Source organism: Sturnus vulgaris, chromosome 1, assembly GCF_052056855.1.
Source record: "Sturnus vulgaris isolate bStuVul1 chromosome 1, bStuVul1.hap1, whole genome shotgun sequence".
Lineage (NCBI taxonomy): Eukaryota > Metazoa > Chordata > Aves > Passeriformes > Sturnidae > Sturnus > Sturnus vulgaris.
In genome coordinates, this window is record NC_142243.1 from 66,229,487 (window position 1) to 66,253,152 (window position 23,666).

The window sequence follows — 23,666 nt, forward strand, 5'->3', positions numbered from 1 at the left end:
ATAAGTCTGCCTCATTAATCAGACTACAGCACTTAATGGACCACTTAACAGAAATTGTTTCTCTGAGGGTGGCCAAGGGTCTTCACTGGCAGTAGACACAACATGGCAGAAGGCCTGACAGCATCCCATCATCTTTACCACATTCCCCAGAGTGCGTGGAGTGATTTCAGGCTCTTTCTAAAATTATTGTCAGCCCACATAAGGTAAGGTAACATAATACCACTGGAGCTTTCACTGAAAACCCTTTGAAGTGAAAGATAAAAGCCTTGCAGCTCCAATGCAGCACAGGTGCAGCAGGTAGCAAGACAGGCTCCACTCCACACTTGTTCCTCAGCATGCACGTTCCTACCCAGCCTTCTCCCACTGCAGGCACAGGGAAGGGGCTTTCAACATCCCTGCAAACAGCTGAGTGCCTGGGCCCCTTTCTGCCTTTTTAAAATGAGCCCCAGCTGAGAAGTCTCTGTCCTGCATCACACTTTTGGCAATTTCTTTAGGGCGAGGCAAGTTGTTTCTCTCTGCAGTCCTCTAATCCCCCCCTGTGCCGACTTGGCATCAGGATAAACCTTTCACCAGAGAGGCCCACGTGAATGTCATGCTACCTTCTGCCACCCTTTCCCAAATTTCCTATGACTCTGTGTACCCTTTTAAATCTGAGGTCATCTCTATGGTGGTGCCAACTACTATTACAAATACACATTTTAATGTGTATCTGATACACATTTTACATGTGTATCTGCACACACACATGTGAGTATTTTATATCTCTATCTATATATATCTATCTATATCTATCTATGTATTTATCTATCTATCTATGAATGTATTTATGTACATATTCTGAAAAAAACCCCATAAATTAAAATTACAGTCTCTTAATTTTAAAAAATAGTCAGATTCAGGCAGTGGAGCACACTGAGGGATCAAAAAAAAAAAAAGAAAAAGGAATCAATCTCTCTCCACTTTTGAAATGTAACTGGAGGGTAGCAAACACTGAGTTAAATTCTCTGGTCTGTGTTATGTAGAAGGTCAAACTACATGGCTGTAATGGTCCCTCTTGGCCTTAAATACCTATGAAAAAATATGGCACAGCTTTGCCATTGCAGCAGATACTAGGACATTTGCCTTACCCACCATGTCAGGAGACTGTGCCTGATATCTGCCAGGGCAACAGATAGGTTCACTGGTAATTTCAGATTAAAAATATTAAGTGCAGAAGTCAAGAAATTCACAGAACCAGTCAGTGTTGTTTTTAAAAACCTTGCCTATGATCTCATAGCTTCTACAAAAGGTGATGATGTTTCCATGGCATTTCGGATTAACCCGTGACCCAGCTTCTAAACCATTTAATTTTTTATTAATATAAATTGAAATATATTTGTGATTTATACACTTTTTACCCATTTATGCTGACTAGAGCTCGTTTAGAAGCAGTAACCTTCAGTTTATTAGCTGAGGGCACTGTGCAAGCCTCTAAGGCACAATACAGCTTCCACAGCAGGAAGCCCCTTCTTTGCACAGCACAGGTAATATCCTACACATCCCAGCTTCTCTGTATCTCATGATAAACCTCTCCCATTGGCAAAACAGAATTAGCTGAAAATGCCCTGATATCATCCAACTCTGTTTATTTTACCTTATCATTAAAATGGTTATTTTATGTTCTGTCCGAAGGGCGGTGGGATCTAGAACCAAGTAAGGTTTCACAGAAAATCCAAACCCAGAGTGTTTTTTTCCAATGGGTCTCTGGTAGCATGAAACAGCACTGCTGGCATGTCATTTGGTAACATAATTTCTTGATTTTGAGTGATTTTGAATACACATGACATAAATATTTATCAGCATTTTATAATTTTGCACCTAATTTTAAACATCCTCCTCCACTACTCTGCCCCAGAGGCAGAACTAGACAAATAGCAAGAGAAAATACCACAACCCCATACATAAACCACAAAGATAAAACATTTTTTTGTGCCTGGTGGAAAGGGGGAGAAGTGCAAGTGATAAGACATTCACAGGGGCCAATATTTAGTATAAAATACGTCTGCATTTCCTTCAGATATTTTGAAGGGGGAAACAATATCTAAACCAGGTGGGCATGGGCTGTGTCCTTTGAACAACACAGTGACACAGCTGTCACTGCTCCAGTTAATATGTTGTAGCACAAGGTAAGGGAAGATGTTCCAATAGTTAGTTTCATCTTAAGAGAGATGCTCAATTTTTTTTTTTTTTTCATGGATCTTGGAAGGCAACATATGAGTGGCTAATAACATAATCACTCTTAGGTCAAAATTCTTTTCGGGAGAGGATCTCTCTGAGGTCCTTTGAGCATCTAATGACATCTTTGCATGAGCTTATTTTTTTTTGGCTATAAGCATATTGCCTGCCACATTGTTCTTTGTGAAATAAAGCTGATGAGAAGGGCAGATCTTGAAGGGATTTAACACTTCTTCCAGCAGGATTACCAACTCCTTGCATTCAAACATCATGAGTCAGTCTCTCTAAAATCATAAAATTTTATTAAATGCAAAAAGTAAGTATGTTGTGGTTTGGCCTTTTTTTGTTTTTTTCTAATTCACTTGAAAAGAAAGGAAAGAACTCCTTTGTAGACACTTCAGCAGTGTTTACAACTATTTCTTGGCAACCATAAGGCCATGTGCTTCAAGAAAATGAAAGCTAAGCTCCTCATAAATTGAGGTGATAGGACTGGTGAAGAAGATTCTTAAGTGATCCAAGCTCACAAGGAAATATGATGCAATTACAGAAGGGAACAACTGCAAAACTCAGCTCCTCTAACACTCCGTTAAGTCCTCCTTGACTGTCAAAGAATTCACTTTATTCTCTTACCCCAGCTAAGCAAATTCCCAAGCTCTTTCCACAGGCTGAGGCACTTCTGTCCCCATTAAAACACTCATGGTGCGGAGATTCAAGGAAATGGGGATATCTCTGATTTGCTGTTTAGAAAGCTCACTCACTTTGTTAAAACGAATATTGTAGGGTTTTCTGGGAATTAAGGATAAAACCACAGGAGCCCCAGCATAAAACCCAGCAGAACTGCAGTGGCCAGCCCAAGCTTCCCTGACCACCATGAAGTACCACAACATTTTTATTGATCAGAATGATGGGAGATGCAAGCACAGGTTTGATACCCAACCATGCAGATGAACAGAGCAAGTGAAGAGCCTGCCAGTCTTGCAGCTGATGTGCTCTGAAGGCCACAGGTGAGGACAATACAGTGCATTAAAACTGACCACTCACCACCAGACTGATCGATGACATCTCTAAACTGCTTATTGAGGTTGCCATAGCAGCCTTCCCAAATGGTAAGTGCAACTTCTCAGAGCACAGAGTACCTCCTTCTTTTTATCTTTTAAAGACATTCTGACTTTTCTATGGAGCCTTTTCTGGAACACTAATATTTTTTCTACTTCTATTTATTTTAACCAAGTTCCAGTAGTTGAGAAGACATGATAAAAGAAAAAATTAGCTCCTAACAGAAAGGAGAAATTATTGTTGGTAAGTTCTTCAACTGTGAGCCTGATTGAATTAGAGGTCCATGAGCACACTGTTCTGAGGTTGATACAGGTTTTTTTAGTGATTTAGATTGTGCAGTTGCAAGCAGGATTTCCCCTCTCACAAATTAGTTCCACAGTCCACACAATAACTGGATGTTGGTGCAGAATTGTTCCACACCTCTGGCAGATGCTGTGCCTTTGAGAAGGACTATTCAGTAAATTCCACCTGGGCACAAAGAGGCAGGTTGTGTGAATACATTTTGAAGACTCCAATATCATCGACCTGCTAAGAATGATCTTTTATTTCCCTCATGATCATAAAAGGGCATTACTGGAGCATGGGGAAGTCATACTCACAGTGCCATTTGAAACATTTTATTGACTACAGTGAAGTATGGCTATGAAAAAATAAAATAAGTTAATCTCCATGAAAAATAGAGAGAAATTTTTTAAACATTATTTTCAGAAAATCTGAAATTTCCAGGCCAGCTAACAGACTGGAGAGATAGATTGGGAAAGCAGGAAATACTTAACCCAGTTTCACAGTCAGAGAAAACCTCAACTTTCACTAACAAGAAAAGAAACATACATCAAATCTACTGCTAGAGATGAGGGGAAACTGGAAGCACAAATCTTAAATATTCCAAATCATGATAATGACAAATCAAAAGGAAAAAGTATTTATTTTTGATGTTATTTTCGTGTGATTATGTCAAGAACGATACCATCACATCCAAGTTATTTTTGAACACAGAGCATCGTGTTTGTTGTACATTCAGGACTGCATCTGTTTCTGAGGCTAAAACGGACATTTGTTCTACATATTAGCCAAATTCCTGGTTTGTAAGGTGTCCTCCATGAGGGCCAAATGGATTTCTCTTGGCACGTACCTGAACACCACCCAAAGCCTCCACTGCTGAGCCCTGGTGTCCTCACTGCAGTGATGCCCCACTTGAGACACCACGTGTGCACAAGACTGGCCAGGACAGTCTTTACCATGGCAGGCCATGAAGTGTTCCTGATGGAGATTATTTCATAATGCCCTTCTATTTGTTAATTTGATTTGGCTTTCCTTTAAGAATGTAAATGAAGTGCTGTTTGGCTGGCTTTTTTTGCCAGGCCTGCTACTGTTCCCCATGCCCCCTTCCTCTGTTTTTTTGGTATTTGTAACAGCAACACTTTACAGTTGCATAAGTGCAAAGCAGGGTGTCCTTCTGGATTTTCACACATATGAAATTACTTCATTAGTAATTACCTCATTATTAAAGTCAAAATGAAGTTAACATGCATTGCTTTTGCAGCGTTGTTATTTCAGAATGCCTAGAAACAGTATAGAAGGGTACATACCAGTAAAATATGTTTTCCAGAAAAGGAAACTGATTTTCTTGTGTATTCCTTGCATGAGCTTTATCTCTTCCCCCATATAACAAAACTTAATATGGGCTAAGCCTTTTGTCACTTACTTTTAACTTACATTGAAATATGGCACGGTCCTTACTATGGGGATAAAACCCAATTTTTGTCAAACTAACAAAAAGTTTATCTGTTTTATTTCTCAAAGGCTTTTCAAGACTGCAAGATCCTAACCTTTTGCTATCACATTTCTGTCCAGTATGGCTGCAAAGAACATACAGCCTCTGATTTCCAACTTGTTTATACATATTTAACAGAGAAGAAAATGGAGAAGGTAGAAAAATAAAAGAAAAAAAAAAAAAAGATTTTCCACGGTCACAAAAGCCAGTCATAGAGGCACAGCTGGGTGTCGGATCAGGATCTTTTGGCAGCCGGCCACAAGAGATGCACAACAGAGAAAAAACATTTCCTGTAAGGAAGGATTTGATTTTCAAAGCTGCATGAAATGTTCACAAGAAAACCATGTAAATGCCCACTGGATTGGGGGTGGGGAGGGGAGGATTTCATTAGTAACTGGAAGCCCTCTCTTGTTTCACCAAAAGATTTGCTCGTCACAAGCATTGCCAGCTAGCCTGAGGTGATTTTCATGTTTTGTATCAAAACCAAGCAAACATGAAGTCTCTAGCAGTTTCGACGTGAATTTGCTTTGAAGTTCATTTCAATGCGACACTAGTCAAACTCCACGGATAATGAAGGATTTCAGTTCCTACAGAAAAGACAGCAATGTTTTCCTGAGTCTCTGCAAAAGGAGAGGACAGGTTTCTGTGAAGTGCCAGCAAGAACAGTGGTGCTGTAGATGCACACTTTCGCTGCACACAGCTGCAGGGGCTGAAGACATTCCAGCTGCTCCTCCTCTCCCACACCCCGGCTCTTTGCCACCAACCCACCACCAGGATTTACTGCCCCAAAGGCACCCCAGCAGCCTCACATGTGCCCCCCCAGCCTGCAGCAGTGCACACCCAGCCCTGCCAGTCTGAGCACTGATAAAGTGGTTTGAGATAAACTGATGAATCTGTGCTGCAAGAGATGAAGGCGTGCTTGCACCTCCTTTCCATCAGCCAGGTAGGAGCAGAAAAAAATGGAACCTCTTTTGACTGTGGACAAGCTGAGTGTGTATATAAAGATACCAGCAAATCTGCTTTTCTTCTGGGTTGCTTATTTCACCAGGGGAAGGGTGACAACTTTACTGTGTTATTACACTTATAGCACTTTGCTTTTACAGCTGCACTCCTGCTGCATGAGGATTTACTACCAAAGTGCTGTAGGAGCCCTTTCCACAGACTACATTCCCCTTCTGCTATGTGCTGTACCTGGGCAGAACACTGTGACAGTCCCAGTCCCAAAGCATTCATGGCCTGCATAGGACAGAATGGCCAGGGAAGGGAGTAAAATAAGGAAATGTCAGCCAGCCAGAAAGTGTTTTAAGAGGCAACATGGAAGGGAAGAGCCTTATGAATGGATGCTAAGAGCCAAAATAAGCTGCTTTGCAGAGCTCTGCAGGATGCTCCTGAGTATGAAAAATGTTTATAAATTGAATGAGTGCTCAAAGAAGACCAGGACTGTGTGTTAAGAGAGGTGGAAGCTAACTCTTCAATACTGAGAAGGTGATTATAGGTAGGGAGAAGACAGGTCATGATAAGCCTTGAAGTAATAACAAGTAGCTTAAGTTTCGAGAGCAAGGCAGTGGGAAAGCACAGAGAACAGACAACATGGTTAAACTTAAGCGTTGGGAAAGTTATCTTTGCAGGAGCACTGGGGATTGGTATGGTACATCTGTCACATTTATGACAGGATGAGTACAGTGATTGATCCATAAGATAACAAGAGCTGAAGTTGTAACAGCGAAGTTGTAGTTGTCTGGGTAGAGAGAAAAGGATGTATTGCATAGATGGCAAGCAGAATGAAATTAGGAGACTGAGTTATAAATGAAAGGGATGTCAAAAAGAGTGAGCTTAAAAGACAGGAGGTGATTCAGATTCACATCTTTCCTAATGAGGAAGGTGCCTGGCACTCTTCATGCAAAAAAAGACAGTGTGCCTTGGTCACAGGCTTTGCTGTGGCTTGCCACTGAACACAACAGAGCCAATGGAGTTCTGTGGTTTGGGGCTGAACAGCATAATCTGGGTTCAGTGCCCACAGGCACAGGGATCAAAGAAAGATAAGGGTGGAGAGTATAATGAAATAAAAGAGCAGAGACAGTGGCATCTGGAGGGGCCACAAAGGGAAGTGGGTCAATCACCCTGTTATGGACAGTCTGAATATACAGTTGCAGAGGAGAGGTGTGGAAGGTAGGCAAAGTAAGAAAGGAAAGTGGCACCTGTGCTCACTTGCTCTTGTGAGAAATTTGCAGAATGACATGCAAAGGACCTGGTCCAAGGGGCCAGTGTCTAAAAGACTGTCAGCAACAATAAAAATGCTTTACCTGTATAATGCAATTGTAGTCCCACACCTGTAAAATGCTCCTAATGTAAACTTTCTGTAACCCTGCTGTTTAAAACTGAATCTCTCCCAGCACTCCTTTTCTGCTACAGACATACCAACACACAGGACAGTGTCCTCTAGGATGAATGCTGCATTGAAGGCAAAGCTGCATCTCTTACCAACTCAGCACTAAGACTTCCCTTGCCAGGGTTCCTTACATACAACCAACAAAACCAGAGTGCTCCTCAAAGGGTTTTCCCCTTTCCATGGTTTAGTGGCACAGGACTGTCAGTCCAAAGTGTCAGCATCACAGCCTGTTCATGTCACCCTAACAACGTTGCTCTGTCACAGCCCATGCCCCTGCTTACCTCCACTGTGCTGGAGTCCTTGGCTTCCCACAGCAGGGTGGCCAGGAGAAGGAAGGCAGGCCTTGTCACATCTCTCTGCCTTCTGAGACATTCCTGTTGCTGGGTGTGTTTTCGCCAGCTCCACCATATGTGCTCCAGCCAAGTAGCTCCATGCCTGGAGACCTGGCTTGGAGGGCCCTGCAGGCACTCTGCACCTCAGGAGTTTGTTAGTGCTGTGATTAATCTGGATGTCAAGCACATGGTAAGTCAATCACATAATAATAAGCTAATTCTTGGTTCTCTGCTTTAAGAAGAAGGGCTTCCAGCAATTTCTCCTCCTCGGATCCAGTGCTGTTCCTGTTTTACAAAGTTCCCTGGCTCATGCTTACTTCAGCATGATCCCAACTAGAGAAAATAGAAAGGGGAAAACAACAGCTTCTGCGAGCAAATAGTTTGGATGCCAAATATGGAGGTTGCACAAGATTTTATTCACCTCTTGGTGAAAAAAAAAAAAAAAAAAAAGAAGAGAATTGGAAAAAAGGTGTGAGAACAGAAAGTTTTTACCTCTTAGAAGAGTTACTTGATAAATTTGGATCCACATTTCTCTTGGGTAGAGGACAAGCACTTGTGTTATCTGCACCTTGGCTCATGTTTCCCCAGCAGCGAGAACCCTATTCCCCTGAGTTCTGCTACCTCCTGCAGCACAATGGCACCAAGTGACACCTGGTTATGCCCAAACTCCCATTTCTGCCATGAAGATGAGGCAGAAATGCCAAAGGCATTGTGGTTATGTAGGACAAGAGATCTTTCTTTGGATTGCCTTGTATTTTTGCTGGGGTGTGAAACAGAAATCTGTCCATGCCTGTTCTGCTTCCTGCTGTTAGGAAGCTGCTCAATAATTCACTTATCTCTCCCCAAAGGAAGCTCCGCTGGCCTGCTGCTTGCTCAAGCCAGTTACTGCTGCTCAGCAATGAAGTCTGAAGTGCCACAGACTTCCAGGGGCCCCTTTGGCACCAGCTCCTTTGTATTCCAGTGGCCAGCAGCAGCTCCTTAACTCTTTGACAGCCAAAGCTCATTATCATTTTTATATAATTAAACAGTGCTGCTCATTCTCCTCAGTAGATTATCACAGCAAATTGATGGTTATTTGAAGGAACTGCCACAATAGGAGACAAAACACTGGCAACAGATAAAACAAAAGGATGCACACAAAGCTCTTTAATTAAACTCCATGAAGGGATATGAATTCTAGCAGAGATTTTAGTTACCCTGCTGAGTCTCTTTCTGATTAGCTACAATGCATCTGCTGGCTTTCCTAGTATCCATCTGTACTGTTAAAGAGAAATTTATTCTGGCTACGGAAGATGACCTCAAAGATGTCAGTTGTGGATAGTCTAATAGTTTATTTATGTTGACAAAGTGGTTCTGAGTTCTCCTTGATGTGCTGAAGTGAAGAACCATCCTCTTTACATATAACAATGTGCTTAATATGCACACACACACACACACACAAATAACAATGCCCACACACAAATAGCACTGAAAGGCTAGCAAGAAAGCCAAAAGAGGTTGGAAAGTTGTGAAGGAAAGGATTTTTTCTCCAAATTGCTAAAACTTCTTACCAACACAATTACTTTTTCTTCTGGCATGCATCATCTGTTTCCCCCCATCCTGGCCCACCTCCTTCCCTCCAGCATCCAGGTGCAGAAACTACAGTGAAAGCTAATGGATGGGACAAGGAAAAAAAAGTCATAGGATATATACTGTAAGGCATGTTAATAAGAAGCTAGGCTGTTACTTTGAAGTCTAACTTTCTTTCAAAAAATTTAAAATAAAAAAAAAAGAAAGAGAGAGAAGAATATGAATTGAAAACAGATCTGTCACGGAGCATTTGTAAGAGGCAGTGCCACAAAACCCTTTGGGGCTTTCCACTTAGGTCATAAGGGATCTGGTTCAAATCGCATTGGTCCTTAATCCACAGGTAATTGACAGCACAGCTCTCAGTGACTCAGTGTGGAAGAGTGCTGCAGTGCTCATTACTACTGCAGACCTTTAATCAGAATATTTTTAGTCACTTGCACCCTTTTGGCTATTTGAACCTATTGAGACAATAGTCAATTTGCACGTTTATCATAATTAATTACCTGCTGGCATAATAAAAGCTGTTACCATCCAGTGTCCAGTTCAGAGGAATGTATTTGATGGAACAAGGCCAGACTGTAAGATGCACACACACAGCCTCAAAACACTCATGAGAAAGGGCTCTTCCCTGTGCTGAACGTGGCACAGACATTTTTCCCTCAGAGCCCCAGGAACTTGGGCAGATGAAAAACCTCCTCCTCATCCCTTATGGAGCTCTGAAAATATCCCAATAGTGCCTTAAATTATACAACCCAGTCCTCAGGGTCCTTCTCAGTTGCCAATACCCTACTGTGAAGGCTCCATTAAATCTTTTATTTATTTGTCCATAGAGGCCACTGAAGAATGTCACAAGGTATTTCCCTTTCCAAAGTAGGTTCAGCTAAACATGAATGAGGCCCTAACATTATTCTGGATAAGGGTGTGTACTCGTACTTTTGCCAGACTACTGACAGGCTGCAGAGAGTAAATATTCCTGAGCTTGACTTCTGACCACCTTATGTGCAAGTAGGTGCAGATTTGTTACAGTCATGACTTGGCAGTATTTTATTTTCATTCTTTGTAAGGTCACATGTAAATGGACACAAAGTTCAAAACAATGGGGGGAAAAGTATCACACTGATTCTCTCTGCATAGGCCTCAACCTCTGCTGCCCCACTGAGCAAGCTGAAGTCTAAGGCCAGATTTTTTTTTTTTTAATTATAATTAAATAGTTATTAAAAATGAAATGTTCCAGCACAGTTCTGGCAGTGAGATTTCATGCTAGCATTGAACAGTAGGTTTACTGGTAACTCAAACAACTGTACACCTTACAAAAGCTCTCTTTAGCTTAATCATCCCCAAGGATGTCTGTCCTGAACTATGTCCAGAAACAGCTGAACAAGAGACTCTGGCCAATTTCAAGTATTCAAGTACCACTAGAAAGGACCCAATACTTCTGCATTATGAAAAAAAAGAGGATCTACTTTTTTTTTTTTTTTTTTTTTTTTTTTTTTTTTTTTTTTTTAAATAATCACATGCAATTCTTATTACAAAACTAAAACTGGTTTTCCATTTGACTCAGTCTGGGTAGAAATTACATTCTTCAGCTGTAAAGCTGGTAGCACTCTGCTGACTCAAAACTTAGCATTTCTGTTCAGGTATTCTGCACAGACAATAACTCTACCTTAACCCCAAGTGCCCCAAGTGCATTCAAGGTGCTCTTGTAAGGCTTGGTTCCTTTGCAGCTTCTGTCTCCAACTTCTTATCCCCTAAGTTACTAAATTCTTGGCACCTCCTGCTTCATTAGGTTATAGAAGTCCAATGTCTGAAGAAGGGATTTTGGCACTATTACTGAAAATATCCGGAAGCCAGTGTGATGACTGGTTACTTGTATTTATTTAAGTGTTCCTGTGTAGCATCCAAAGTCTGTTGACACCCAACAGCACTGCATTCTGCAAAATGCTTTAAAAGCAAGCAGAAAGTAAGTTTCTGCTGCTGGCAGCTAATTCTTTTAAACTTGGAAAATGATAATCTAAGTAGTACATCTCTGGGTCACAGTAACCTTTTATAGCATAATCTAGAAGTGTAATTTTCTCACATCAAGCACTTAGAGGAAGATGAATCTGCTTCTCTATTTCCAGTGCTATGAAACCATGATAAAAGAACAAACCAATGGAAGTATGTAGCCCAAAAACATGCTTTCAATCTGGAACATCTGAGGTATTTGATAAAAGCATTTGAGGATTTATGCGTGATGTAAGCAATAAAATTCCCAATATAACATTAAAAACTAAGTTATATTGCTGAAAGAGATAATGCTGCAGATGATGTCCATGACCATTGGCCCCGGCCTTCCTCCTGGACAAATTTCTTCCTGCTGTTGAGTATTACAAAATCCCTGAGCTGTGAAGGACAGTGATGGTCCCTGGGACCTCAGATTCTGTGGGATGCTGTTAACAAGTTAAATAAAAGGTTTTGCAAATTCTGGAAAGTGGGATTGCAGTGTATTAGCCCATGAGGATTTTCCAGATGGAGGTTTCAGTATTGCAGTGCAATGGGGTTTGAAGAAAGGGTCAACCCTGTTGTTCTGTTAGGCTACATATCTTTCCAAGAGTGAAAAAAGGGCTAAAACAGTTCAGAAATCATATGATGTGGTTAGTTTCTTCCAGCTATAGCACATCAGGCCTGTGTACTTTAGCTAGGTGAAAGACTGTCTGAAAAAAGCACTTTTGGGAGGCTTGTTCAGCGAATTGTTTTTCCATGTCTTTCTGAAGAAGAGTTCGTGGTACTTCGCAAAAGTTGGCATGGAAGTCCCCAGGTACACGGATACATTCAGTATGTACAGCTACAGGAGCAATGGAAAGCTTTTTTCTATAGGAATTGAGTACCTGAGGCAATAACACTCCTCTAGTTTGGAAACTAAGCAGACACTTTTGTCTGTGTTTACTCCTAAGGGAAAGTAATGTGATCACCATAAGGCTGCGAGTTACATCAATTTTAAAAGATACAGCTTTGAATTAACAGAAAAGTGACTAGGAAAATTCTTCCTCCTGGAAATCTAGTTCCCAGCTGATTATTTATGTGTTGATATTCATTCTTTCCAAGTAAACAAAGAAATAAGCTCTTCTTATGAGCCAAGTGAATCCACATTACTGGAATGAAAATCATTCTCTTACATCAATTATTTTTCCCCTTCCTCCAAGTCCCTAAGAAAAGGCCAGAAAACCCACCTTAGGAAAAAAAAATCTGCCTGCTGTGGCCTTATAAATTAAAACAACAGGAGTGATAAAATTATAGGGAGAGAAGGATTTAATCTTTCACTCAAAACATGTATTAGAAAGAATTCTATACTCCAATGCATGTCTGCAAAGAAGAATTATGAAAATATGCCCTTTCTGGTGGGCTAAAGAAATACTAGATAAGCAGACGTATCTGAAAATACAGATAAATTAGGATTTTAAAAAATGTAACTCTGCATACAGTTCTGGTGCTGCCTCTCTAGGATCGCAGTCAATGTAGGAGTACTTAGGTCAGATAAATTCTATTTCCAAATAAGGGGGAAGCAGGTCCTCAAAACCACTTTGCTGCAGTGGAATTAAAAGAGCCCACTCTGTCCTGTCATCAGGATTGTCTCGTTCTGACAAGGATCCCCCACCACAACTGCTTTCTATAGAGTCTCAGGCTGAGTGCAGACACTGGCATGTCACTAGAACTCATCCAACTGTGTTTTACACAGACACCAAACAACCACCATAACAATAGCGTCTGTTTGTGAGTGATTTGTCATTGTCTGCAATATAAAAGTCAAATAATGGTCCCAGATATTGGTAAAGTGCCATTTCTAGCAGACACAACTGAAGGGGGAATCCTGCAAAAGACGCAGGACAACAGAGAGAAGTATTTCTCCTCCTAAGGCTAAGTGTGGGGGGTGAGGGGTGGAGACTGTCCTTCCAAAATCTTAGGCGATTATACAGCATTTTAAGATGCCAAACTTCTTAGCATGGTTTTGCTCCAGCTCTAGGACAGCTAATTATGAAGGACACTACACAGCAGAAGCCATCTGTGTAATTCAAGGACAGCACAAAGCTGTACCACAAAGTTCGTGGTCAGAGCAACAAGCAGTGATGCAAAATACATCGGGAAGATTTTTCATTTTCTATTTGGAGGATAAGTAACTTAGAAGTCTGCAAAAATTCCATAACCATTGATCTTCTGTGAGGAACTCTTTCAGCCTAATGCAGAACACCACCAGCAACAGCCAAAGCAAAGATCACCAGCACTGCTGTGCCTTTGTGTAATATCTGATCAGCCTGATGGCTGCTAGATAAGCCCTTATGCCTGTGACTACTCCTGTTTTTAAAACAGAAATAGAAATCATCTTTATAGCACTAAAATTAAAAATCCATATGCTCCTCCACAGCTTACCTTCAGCCTCACCCTAGGCCCAGAGTCCTGCAGAGTTGTACAGTGCTCTGGAAAGGCTCCACAGCCCAGCTTCACCCCAGCCCAGCCCAGCCTTGGACATTTCTGTCCCCCAGCCTGTGCCTCCCCACCCACAGAATGCCAGCTCACCCACGGGAACAGAACTGAATTTCTGTAAAACATAGAAGGCTTATGGCAGCCTCAGGTTTTTAGGCTGGCTGTGGAGGGAAAATGATACCTTATCTGGCACCAAGCCTACTGGTAGAAAGCAACTTGACATATTTTGATCCAGCAGAATGAGTAAGTTTACACAAGCTCAGCGCTTTGTGTTTTTACTGTACCACCAAAACACAGAGAGTACACAAGCCTTACCATTACTGACTCCTTATCTTGGAAATCTTCTGTGTGTATTTCATCCAAGTCCTTTAAGCACCCACTCAGTGTGTGTGCAATCCTGACCTCCCAGGACCGGTGATATTTGCCCACCACAGAAACAATGGAGCCATTTGTCTTGCAAGCAGGCCTGGGCAGGGGAGACAGCTCTCTCCCTCAGCTGGCCCCAAACAGGGCATTTGTTTCAAACAACTGGATTTCAGAGCCTTTAAAAAAAGACACAGTGCTGCTGCTTAAACCTTATTTTCCCCTTTCTAAACCCACACAACCCTTCTCAAGCCACTGGCTACAGAATGAACAGGAGAAAGACAGACGTATATCAGAATATATATACAAGCAGTGTATATACTCCTTAGTAAGTGCAAGCCAATCCAGGGGAAAGACTTGCAAAAAAAATATATTGTTAAAAATAGCAGGATGCCCACAGTACTCCATTAAGAATACTGATGATAAACTGGTATTTTTCCTTGGCGTTTCACAATGTAAACATCTAGTCATTTGCTTTCCACATGCTTTGGGAGCACTGGACAGACTGTCAAGCAAAGACCATTTCTATTCTCATATATTTCCATGAAGCTCTCACTAAAAGTCATTGTTTTCCTACAGGCTTGCAAAAAACAAATTTGCATTTAATATCAATCTGGTGCAAGTACCAGTTTTTCCTCCTTTACACTAATTAGGCAATTTAAAGATGTTTTCATCAAATGCATGATAGGAGCTTCTGGACTGTACCCCTTGAAATGTTCTGCTGAATTTTTGCTAACATTTGGTAACAAATCTCATGAGAGCCTTTAATGGAAGTTAACATTTTTTTCATGTGTCATACTGCAAGTCTTCAAAGCAGAAGTTTATAACAAACTCTTAATGTGACTTTAAAGCTCCCAGTCTTTTCTAGATATCTGCTTTATGTTTGCTCACATTGCTGACTGCTCAGAGTTTGGCTGGCTCTCACCAGATCTAAGCACAAAGGCAAACTGAAATGACGCAGAACTTACTTCTTCCTCCTTTGAACTTCCTTAACAAATAGAAATTTAGCAGCTTGTGCATCAGGAAAGTAAGCAACAAGAGAAAAGAATCCCCAAAACCATAAACAACCAAAACCACCCACTCTCATGCCAGCTGTTTTTTAAACTGATTTCTATGGTTAACAAAAGAGACAGATTGGGAGTCATGAAAGAAGAAGCATGTTCTACCCACATGGACAGCACTTCCTGGAGCCCACCAGCAAACTGAACTCCCATTAAAAAAAAAAAAAAAAAAGAAAAAGAAAAAAAGTATATTAGGTATGTACCCCTATACATCAAAAAGGATTTACTAGCCTAAGGGAGAGGACAGGTTGACAGCAACTTTATATGTCCTTTATGATCCACTAATCCTGAGCTGATCAGAAAAGATCACTGCAGTAAACCCTATAGTTTAACAACATCCTGCCTGCTCTATGGGCCGTGACCTTGGCTCTGCAATTCCTAAGCACACCTTACCTTACAGCTTCAGAGCTGTGTGGGGGTCTCCAAAACACAAGTTTATGGCTCTGCTCCACAGTGCTTGCACAACAGTGATGTGTTTTCAGTCACATATTTGTGTGTCAATGGCATGCCTCTGCGACTTGGGAATGGAAATAAAGCGTTGGAGTAAGGACCTTTCCAAAGCCCTAACCAGCAAGAGGCACTTCAACTTCTAAGACTCACAAAATCCTCTCTGGCTGTTCAAGGCAACATAAATCAGCCCTTGCAAAGATGCTCACAGCATCATGAGCCATCCCAAAATGAACCCCACCAAAACACTGTTTGAGTCAGATGAGCCACCCAAACTTCCTTTCAGGCAGTCTCATGGCAGCAAACAAGAGCTGTCAAAGGAAGGATGAGGACAGAAAGGCAGTACCCTTAGTTTTAAATCTCTTTGGGTCACTGTATTCACTTCCTGAGGCTGCCATATTGATTCTCATTTCTGGGAAATTAGTTTCAGCCTGTAGAAATATCAAGACTCAAAATTTGCTTTTGTAAGAGTACCATGTGAGTTGCAGCCATTCTATTTTGAAATGAAAATGTTTAATCTGCCAAGAACTATGAGGAAACGTAATATTAAAAAAAAAAAAAAGAGAGCAAAAACTGAGCAAAATACTATAATTGGGCTTTTCATGGATATAACTCTTAAACTGTAGTTTAATTTAAAACCATACGGCACACCAGAATAATTTATTTACAAGCCTTCCTTTGCTTATGTCTTTGTATTATTTAAAACTTGTCCCATATTGACAATTACAAGGTATGGAAAGAATTGTCTATAGCATTCCTCTTCCATAAGGCCAAAACTTTTGCCTCTCAACCATGAAGTGTCTAAGAAAAGTTTTTATGCTTTCTTTGGCCATCACACCAGCTTGTTCCTACTGCCTGAAAGACGAATAGCACGTCTAGATAACTGAACTCTGACAATTAGAAAATCAGACTAGTTAGTGAACTGTCATTTTTTTAAAGCAAGGAGACCTTGTCAATTCTACCTGTCAAGTGAGTTTGGGCAGATTGATAAACATTTCAAGAGAACAGAAGAAAACCTGTTCTCTCTATGAAGCAGACTTTAGTTTAATTTCTTAGCTCACAAGCACATGATAAGACAGGACAGCACAAGACTGTCCACAGGACCAGACTTTATTACCAAAACCATTCCAGGTCTTTTGCTCAAGCTACTGCTGTGAAAGGGAATGACTTGAAATTCAGTTTCATGGATTTCCTGGCAGATAAGATAGTATTTATGAGTTGCCTTAGCATTCCTACATATGAAGCAATATGAAGTATGATTGGCAGTAAACCAATTTCATTATTCTTAGATGAGTCAATAAGTGTGGAAAGAGAAATGAAATGGGCAGCCAATCAACACATAAAAAAAAATCAGATATTCTGAGGCCAAGGAAGTATTTATATGCTGATGACTCAACTTTTGCAGCAGTGTCTGCAGCAAGAACAGGAAATATACTATTGAACCCTCTTATGACAACAACTTTGATGTGAAAGGCTGGAATAACTCATTCTGCCTGCTGTGATTCAGAAAGCCAGAGCTGTAATCCTGGATCTCTGCAGAATGCACTCACACGAGCTTCCAAGCTCATTAGAGGACAACAGAAATACAAGGGTGCTACAGGACACATGGTAAGTAAATGGCTTTGAAAGACTATGGAAAGAAACACAGGTGACAAAGGGCTGGCCCTGGAAGCTCTGCTGCTGTTTTACATATGTGTATATACATATAGGTTTTACAATGTATAATATATGTACAATATATGTAAGGCTCGCCTACCTCTACAGTGGTAGCTGACTCCCGCAACAGAGTTGGGGAAGGGAAGAGGTCCTCCATCCTTCTATCATGGCATGAACACTTCTTATATTGGAATTTTCTGAACTCAGAACCTACAATTTACCATATCCTTTCATGAATATTTGTGTTGAGGCTCGAGACAGACACTTCTTTGCAGAGTTTAGGAACTGCCTTTTATTGGCTGCTTATCATTTGTTTTTCTTCTTGCATTGCAGATATTGTAGAGGACATGGTGAAAGCAATGTATAATACTGTCCTGCAGCAGTGATTCTTACTGCAGATATATGCTGGGGCAAGGGTATCAAATAAGCTGTGTGTCTGACTTTAATGACACAATAAATTGGTAGAGACTGAGAATTTATCAGTGGATTTAGATTAGTTAACTTCAACGATTTTTAGTATGCAACACTGGCAAAACTGTAGATAGAGACAGTAAATATATTAAATTGGTTGCCAGCTAGGCTTAATTTTCTTGATACTCCTGATAGTACTTCACAAACCAACTGCAGACTTCCAGTTTAGGTTCAAATCAATATAAAAATTAATCCTACCCCTCCTACAAGTAAGATGCTGGTTGAGGCAGGCTCACAGGGCATGCAAAAAATGCAAACAAGTCTGATCTTAAAACCAGAAGCATAAGTGAATGATTTTTTTTCAGTATTATTTCAGTCAGATGAAATAAAAAAGGCTCAGGAACCTGAATACGTGTTTCCAGAAAAAAAAGCCAAATAAAACCAAATCAAAACAAGGTGTCTCTTCAAAGCAGCATAGGGAAGAGATATGGAAGTGCAGGGGGTTCAGATCTGTTCTAAATAATTTCCTTCTCACAGATCCAAAGCTATCTGCTGTTAGGCTCTGTTTTAGCCTTCTGTTGGAAAATGCCATTCAGATTGCCCTTTTCACCTACTAAACAATCCAAGCAGGACAGAAGCAAATTAATGCTGCTGCAGGATGTCCAAGCTGCTATCTGTCTTTTCTAAATTTCCTTAATATTACCATAATACTTGGAGATTAAGCTGTCCCTTGAGTGTGAACATCTTTCTCTCTGCCACTGGTTATCTGTACAGCTGACTTGGTAACTTGCTTTAGTTTCCTCCTGCAGTCTCATACTACCATGTCACACACAGCCTTTTGTAACCTCTCTTGTAGACTTCTTGTAGTTGGTGATTTCTAGATATTGACTTTTATAGCTCATAAAGCCGCTAGTGGATATCAAATGTAATATGTTCATCTGACATCAATGATGTGTTTTATCTCTCACTCTGAATTACAGCATTTCTGGGGTTTGCAAGTTCAAAACTAATACAGCACAGCAGAAGACTTTTAATCCTACTTATTGGCAAACGGGAGTTTCTGACATAACCCAAAGGCTCTGGCAGACAGACACCACACTGCTGAAGGACAGACACTGCAACAAAAGGATTCCAAACACTGATACCTCTGACCAATGAGCTCCACTGGAGTAGCAGCATTCTTGTTTCCAGGGAAGAAGCCACCTTACTCAGACTAATACTCACCCTTTTGAAGACACATCACCTTCCACAAAACAAAATGAGGTGCTGATAGCTTGGATGAAGCAGCTGGAAGAAAGGGTAAGAGAGAATGCAGGCTCACAATGGAATGGAGGTACTTACAACTGAAACAAAAAACTCGAGCTTGCAACCACTGAAGAGTGTGCATTATTTACTGCATGCCACTGGACTGAGCAAGTAAATGGGTAAACCCATTTACCCTACCAAGCATGAAATGCAATGCACTGACAGCAGGGTGAGAGGGGACAGAGTTGGGATGCCCTCCTCCACGAAACCGTGTGTGCCCAGGTCACAGCCAGAGGCTGGGTGAGCTGGTGGCATTTCTCTGGCTGTGGTACCAGTGTGGTGGAACAGACTGCTCCAACACAGCACAGGAACCCAAGTTATGAGCAGCTGGGAAGGGTGTCTGTGCAGCACAGCCTTCCAAGCACCATTAAAGTTTTATTTTTCAGATTATACTGCAATGATATCCTAACCATGAGAAGTCAAATTTCCCATCATGTCATGATTTCATCACATTAATTTCTCTCAGATCCCCAACTCTTACTATGTGCCAAGCAGTCATGGCCCGTTTTTTGGTGTGTTTTATCATCTGCAAGCTTCTCCTCTAATCTGTAACCCATTGCCAACTAACATTTGTACACCACTCCCCATAAACACCACCCAGGAAGCGAGTAGACACAATATTTTATGCTCACTTAAGCACAACCATCCTGTTTTCATACTCAAAGACAGATGGGGCATTTAAAGCATGGAAGTTATAGGCACAAATCTGCATCACACTTTGGTGACCAATATGGAAATTCACCCCATTACCTACAACCAGCATTAAGCAAACCATACAGGGCAGATTGTCCTCTAAAAAACATCATGTTAAGACCACTTTTTAAGAAGAATGGCTATAATTGCTAAGTATTTTCCAACAAAATAAAGACTGTTGAAAGGATACTCAAATAGTACTTTTTCTCCATTCATGGGACATGACTGGACAGCATTAATAATCCAAGTCCATAACCACAACTCCCAAGTGGGGACTCTGGAATACCAGGAGTTGCAGTGACATTATTATTTTTTTTTTAAATCGGGCTTCTTTAAAATGAGAATAGACTATTCATAATTAATCTCCCTTCCACCGACTGAAGAACCTTCATTTTATAAAAAAGTATTCACTTGAATGTGAAGAGCATGCATGAATCAAATATGGAACTAAAAGACATTTAATCATATTTGCACAAACACTTTCCAGCAATGACTCTGATTTTAATTATCTAGTGGATGAACCCTGCCTGTGAACAAGTCAAATGGTATTTTGCAGCCAATTCTTAACTCTGTGGTCCATGTCTCCTAGACCAAACTTGCTTTGCAGCTTTTGCATATTTTTCATTTTGCACCCTAGTTTTACAGCCCCTCAATTTTTTCCTCTGCTTTTTTATTTCTAAATGCTCTTTGTTTCCATCTATACAATCAGCCACAGTGCACACAAAATATAATGCGAGATATAAAACTGTGAAAATAAAATCTGGGAAAATTGCAAGCAATTTTTCTAGAAAAAAGTTACATGTTTGAGAAGACATAAATAAAGATGTTAATAAGCCTCACACAAACAGGCACATGCCTACTCATTCCTCCAAATTGTCAGAGCTCTTGCATAAGACTTCTTTTATAGTCATCTTCGTCCCTGAAGTTACACACGTCTTAAAGTTAAAAAAGATAGACTTGTTAATAACACACAAATGTTCATAGACATAACATCTTTACAGATATCCTCTGTGAGCAGATCAAGCCACTCTCCATATGTATTTAAACGTAGTGGAAGGCTGGAGTTTTTAAGTTGTCAGATCTGTGCCTGGGTAAGAGGGGCTCTATTTTCACTCTTGGAGCAGGCAGAGATTAGCAGCTTGAAATCACTTTGACAGTTTCAGTTACTCTCCTGCATACTGCAGGGAATTTTAATTCCAACCTGTGAAATTGTAATTGCTTCTCAGGAAGAACAGGAGGATTCTGGGTAATGGCCACAGCCAAGCTCAGTGTCAGAGTTGCCAGTTGCTGCCACTTCTGATATTACTTGCTGTTATTCAAAAATCACTCCAGCTTTCCATATGGGAAGTTGAACTGGGAAGTGAAACTAGATTAACAGTAGCTATCAGATGTCCAGAGATGTGCAAGGAATGATGTAACAGAGGTGAATCTCCTCACAAAGAAACCTTCTTTTTCTTCTTTCTCTTGCTTTATAGAACAAGCTTTACATAAGACACTTCTTCTATGTCATATTATTTTCCTAAACAAGTATACTATTACTAGAAAGCTACAATGAAAAGACTAAATGACTCCAGCATACAATGCCCAAGCAGAAAACAAAATATGTGTACTTAATGTTGTTCACGAGATTTAAGATGTCTTTGCTACTCAGGGTTCTGTGGCTTGTAAGACTCCTCATTGAAAACAGCCAAAGAGAACTCAGAGCTTAAGAAAAACAGTCAAGAAGAAGAACACTTAAGAAGTATAGCTGAGGCTTTCTTGGTACAAAATGGAAATTATATTCTTTCTTTGCTGACAAAAGGTCATTGAATGTAGATTGCTTATTAGCAGACACATTCTCTAGTGATGTGTTCAGCAAGTGTGAAAGTGGGATCAATTGACTATGAGGTAACTTTTCCTGCAATGACCTTGTTAAGCTGGTGTGCATCGGGTTTCTCACCCACCCTGATGGCTTGCAAAGAGGGATTACTTGGAAATAGGTCTCAAACATACTGTTGATGTTAAAATTAAAAATGCTGCCTAGCAGGGCACTTAGGGGATTCAGGGAGCCAAACAGGATCAAAAATCACAGATCAGATGTGTTCAGGTCAACTCATTCCATGAGGAGGATGTACTTGTACAGTTCACTGCACTCACCGAGGTTTCCCAAGCTGTACCAGTAGCCCAGGCAGTTCAGGCTTGGTCCAGGTGAGCTGTTTCACCAGAACTGATTTCCTCAGCTCAGTGGCTTTGGAAGCTTTATTTGTTCATAAACAGAACACAGTGACAAACACAATGCTGCTCTACAACTTAAAGTGTCAAAAGCCTCTCTCAAAATCTAAATGAAGGCAACAAAATATGTGATAAACAACACTTCCTACTTATCAGATTAAAGCTCAGTTTAAGACTATACTGCGAGCAATGTCATTTACAAAATCTTCTTTGACCTCTTTCAGTATATTGCACTATTTCTAAGAAAATAAGCTGGTCCCATTAAAGTCAACGATGCACAGAATCTAAATCACAAGCTTCGTAAATCTCTGTAATAGCTGATGCAATGAGTCTGTAATTGCCACGATTAGATAAGCTAGAGTGGCTGACAGAGATAATGCTAGAGGCACACAACATATCTGCATAGATTATTCCCATCACATGTGAAAATTTGGCTCAGATATAATGATTTTGCCAATCCAGTTTTCCTGAGAATCTTGCAATCTGTGGTACTCTCCTGAAAATTTCAATTCCCGGAGTCATGTTGATGGCTTTTTTTTGAGAATTTCTCAGATTTGTTTAAAAAGTAAATTACTGACTGTTATATATTCCTTGTTGTACAGAAAAGCCTGAGAAAAAAAGCACTCCAGCAAAAAGAAGCAAATAAGGGAACGGTTGTTTTGCTTTGTTTTGTTTTTTGTTTTGTTTTTCTTTTCTTTTAAAACTCATGGATTTTGTGTCTTGGCTTATGACCTTCAGTGGTTGGTATAATAAATATAATATTTGATCATAATCACACACCTGATTTCCTGAAGACAGTTACATCTGTTGCTGTAATTTACAGACTATGCTGAAAGCATCATGGTGGAACTTCCTGGTTAATTGTCTGTAACTATTATGAATCCCCAATTTATAAAGTACAAAGCACTCTTAATGGGGGTTATTCCTCTGCACTGTAGAGACAATGTACTGGTTTTGGCTGGGATAGAGTTAAATTTCTTCACTGCAGCTGGTATGGGGCAATGGATTGGACTTGCTGCTGCTGAGCAGGGCTCGCACACAGTCACAGCCTCTTCTGCATTTCTGGGAATGGCTGAGCATCTGCCTGTCAAAGTAATCAATGATTTATTTCCTTGGTTTGCTTTGCTTGCATGTGCAGCTTTTGCTGTACCTATTTAAGTGTCTTTACTTCAACCCCTAAGTTTTATCACTTTTACCCTTCTGATTCTTGCCCCCAACCTCCTGCAGGGGGGTGAGTGAACGTCTTAGCTGCCTGCAGGGGTTAAACCACAACAGCCATGTAAGACAGCTCAGCTCCATCTGGATATGACACAAACATTTAAAAAACCCTCAACAGTGCCTGTGTTATGATTTTAAACAGTCTTTGCAAGTGGAAGTTGGGATGAAGATTCAGAAAGGTGACAAGGCATGAACAAACCACCAATATGATGCGGTCAGGAAGAACTGGGCAGGCAGTCCAGTCCCTGACTGACCAGCACACTCTCAGGATGTGTGGAGATCCTGCCATGAAAAAAATGGCTTGAAGAAAGTAATTAATAAAAAAAAATTTCATTGTGCAAAATGCAACCTGCCCACTAACAGAGTAATAATTGTTTTTTGAGCCAATGCACAGCTAAGAGATTCCCATGTAGTTCTCTAAGCATTGTATAAAATCTATAGACTATATTAAATCCTCTTTTAACAGAACTCTATCACCTGAATGACATCTTCCCATTCAATTATAAAAA

The 23,666-nt window shown here is 40.5% G+C and overlaps 1 long non-coding RNA gene across 1 annotated transcript; it reads left to right on the top strand.

Moving 5' to 3' along the window:
* Positions 1–947: 947 nt before the first annotated feature.
* On the top strand, positions 948–23,489 carry LOC148225269 (uncharacterized). The gene is made up of 2 exons (XR_015805073.1): positions 948–5,987; positions 18,711–23,489. It is a non-coding gene; the product is annotated as an uncharacterized LOC148225269 (long non-coding RNA).
* Positions 23,490–23,666: the final 177 nt, after the last annotated feature.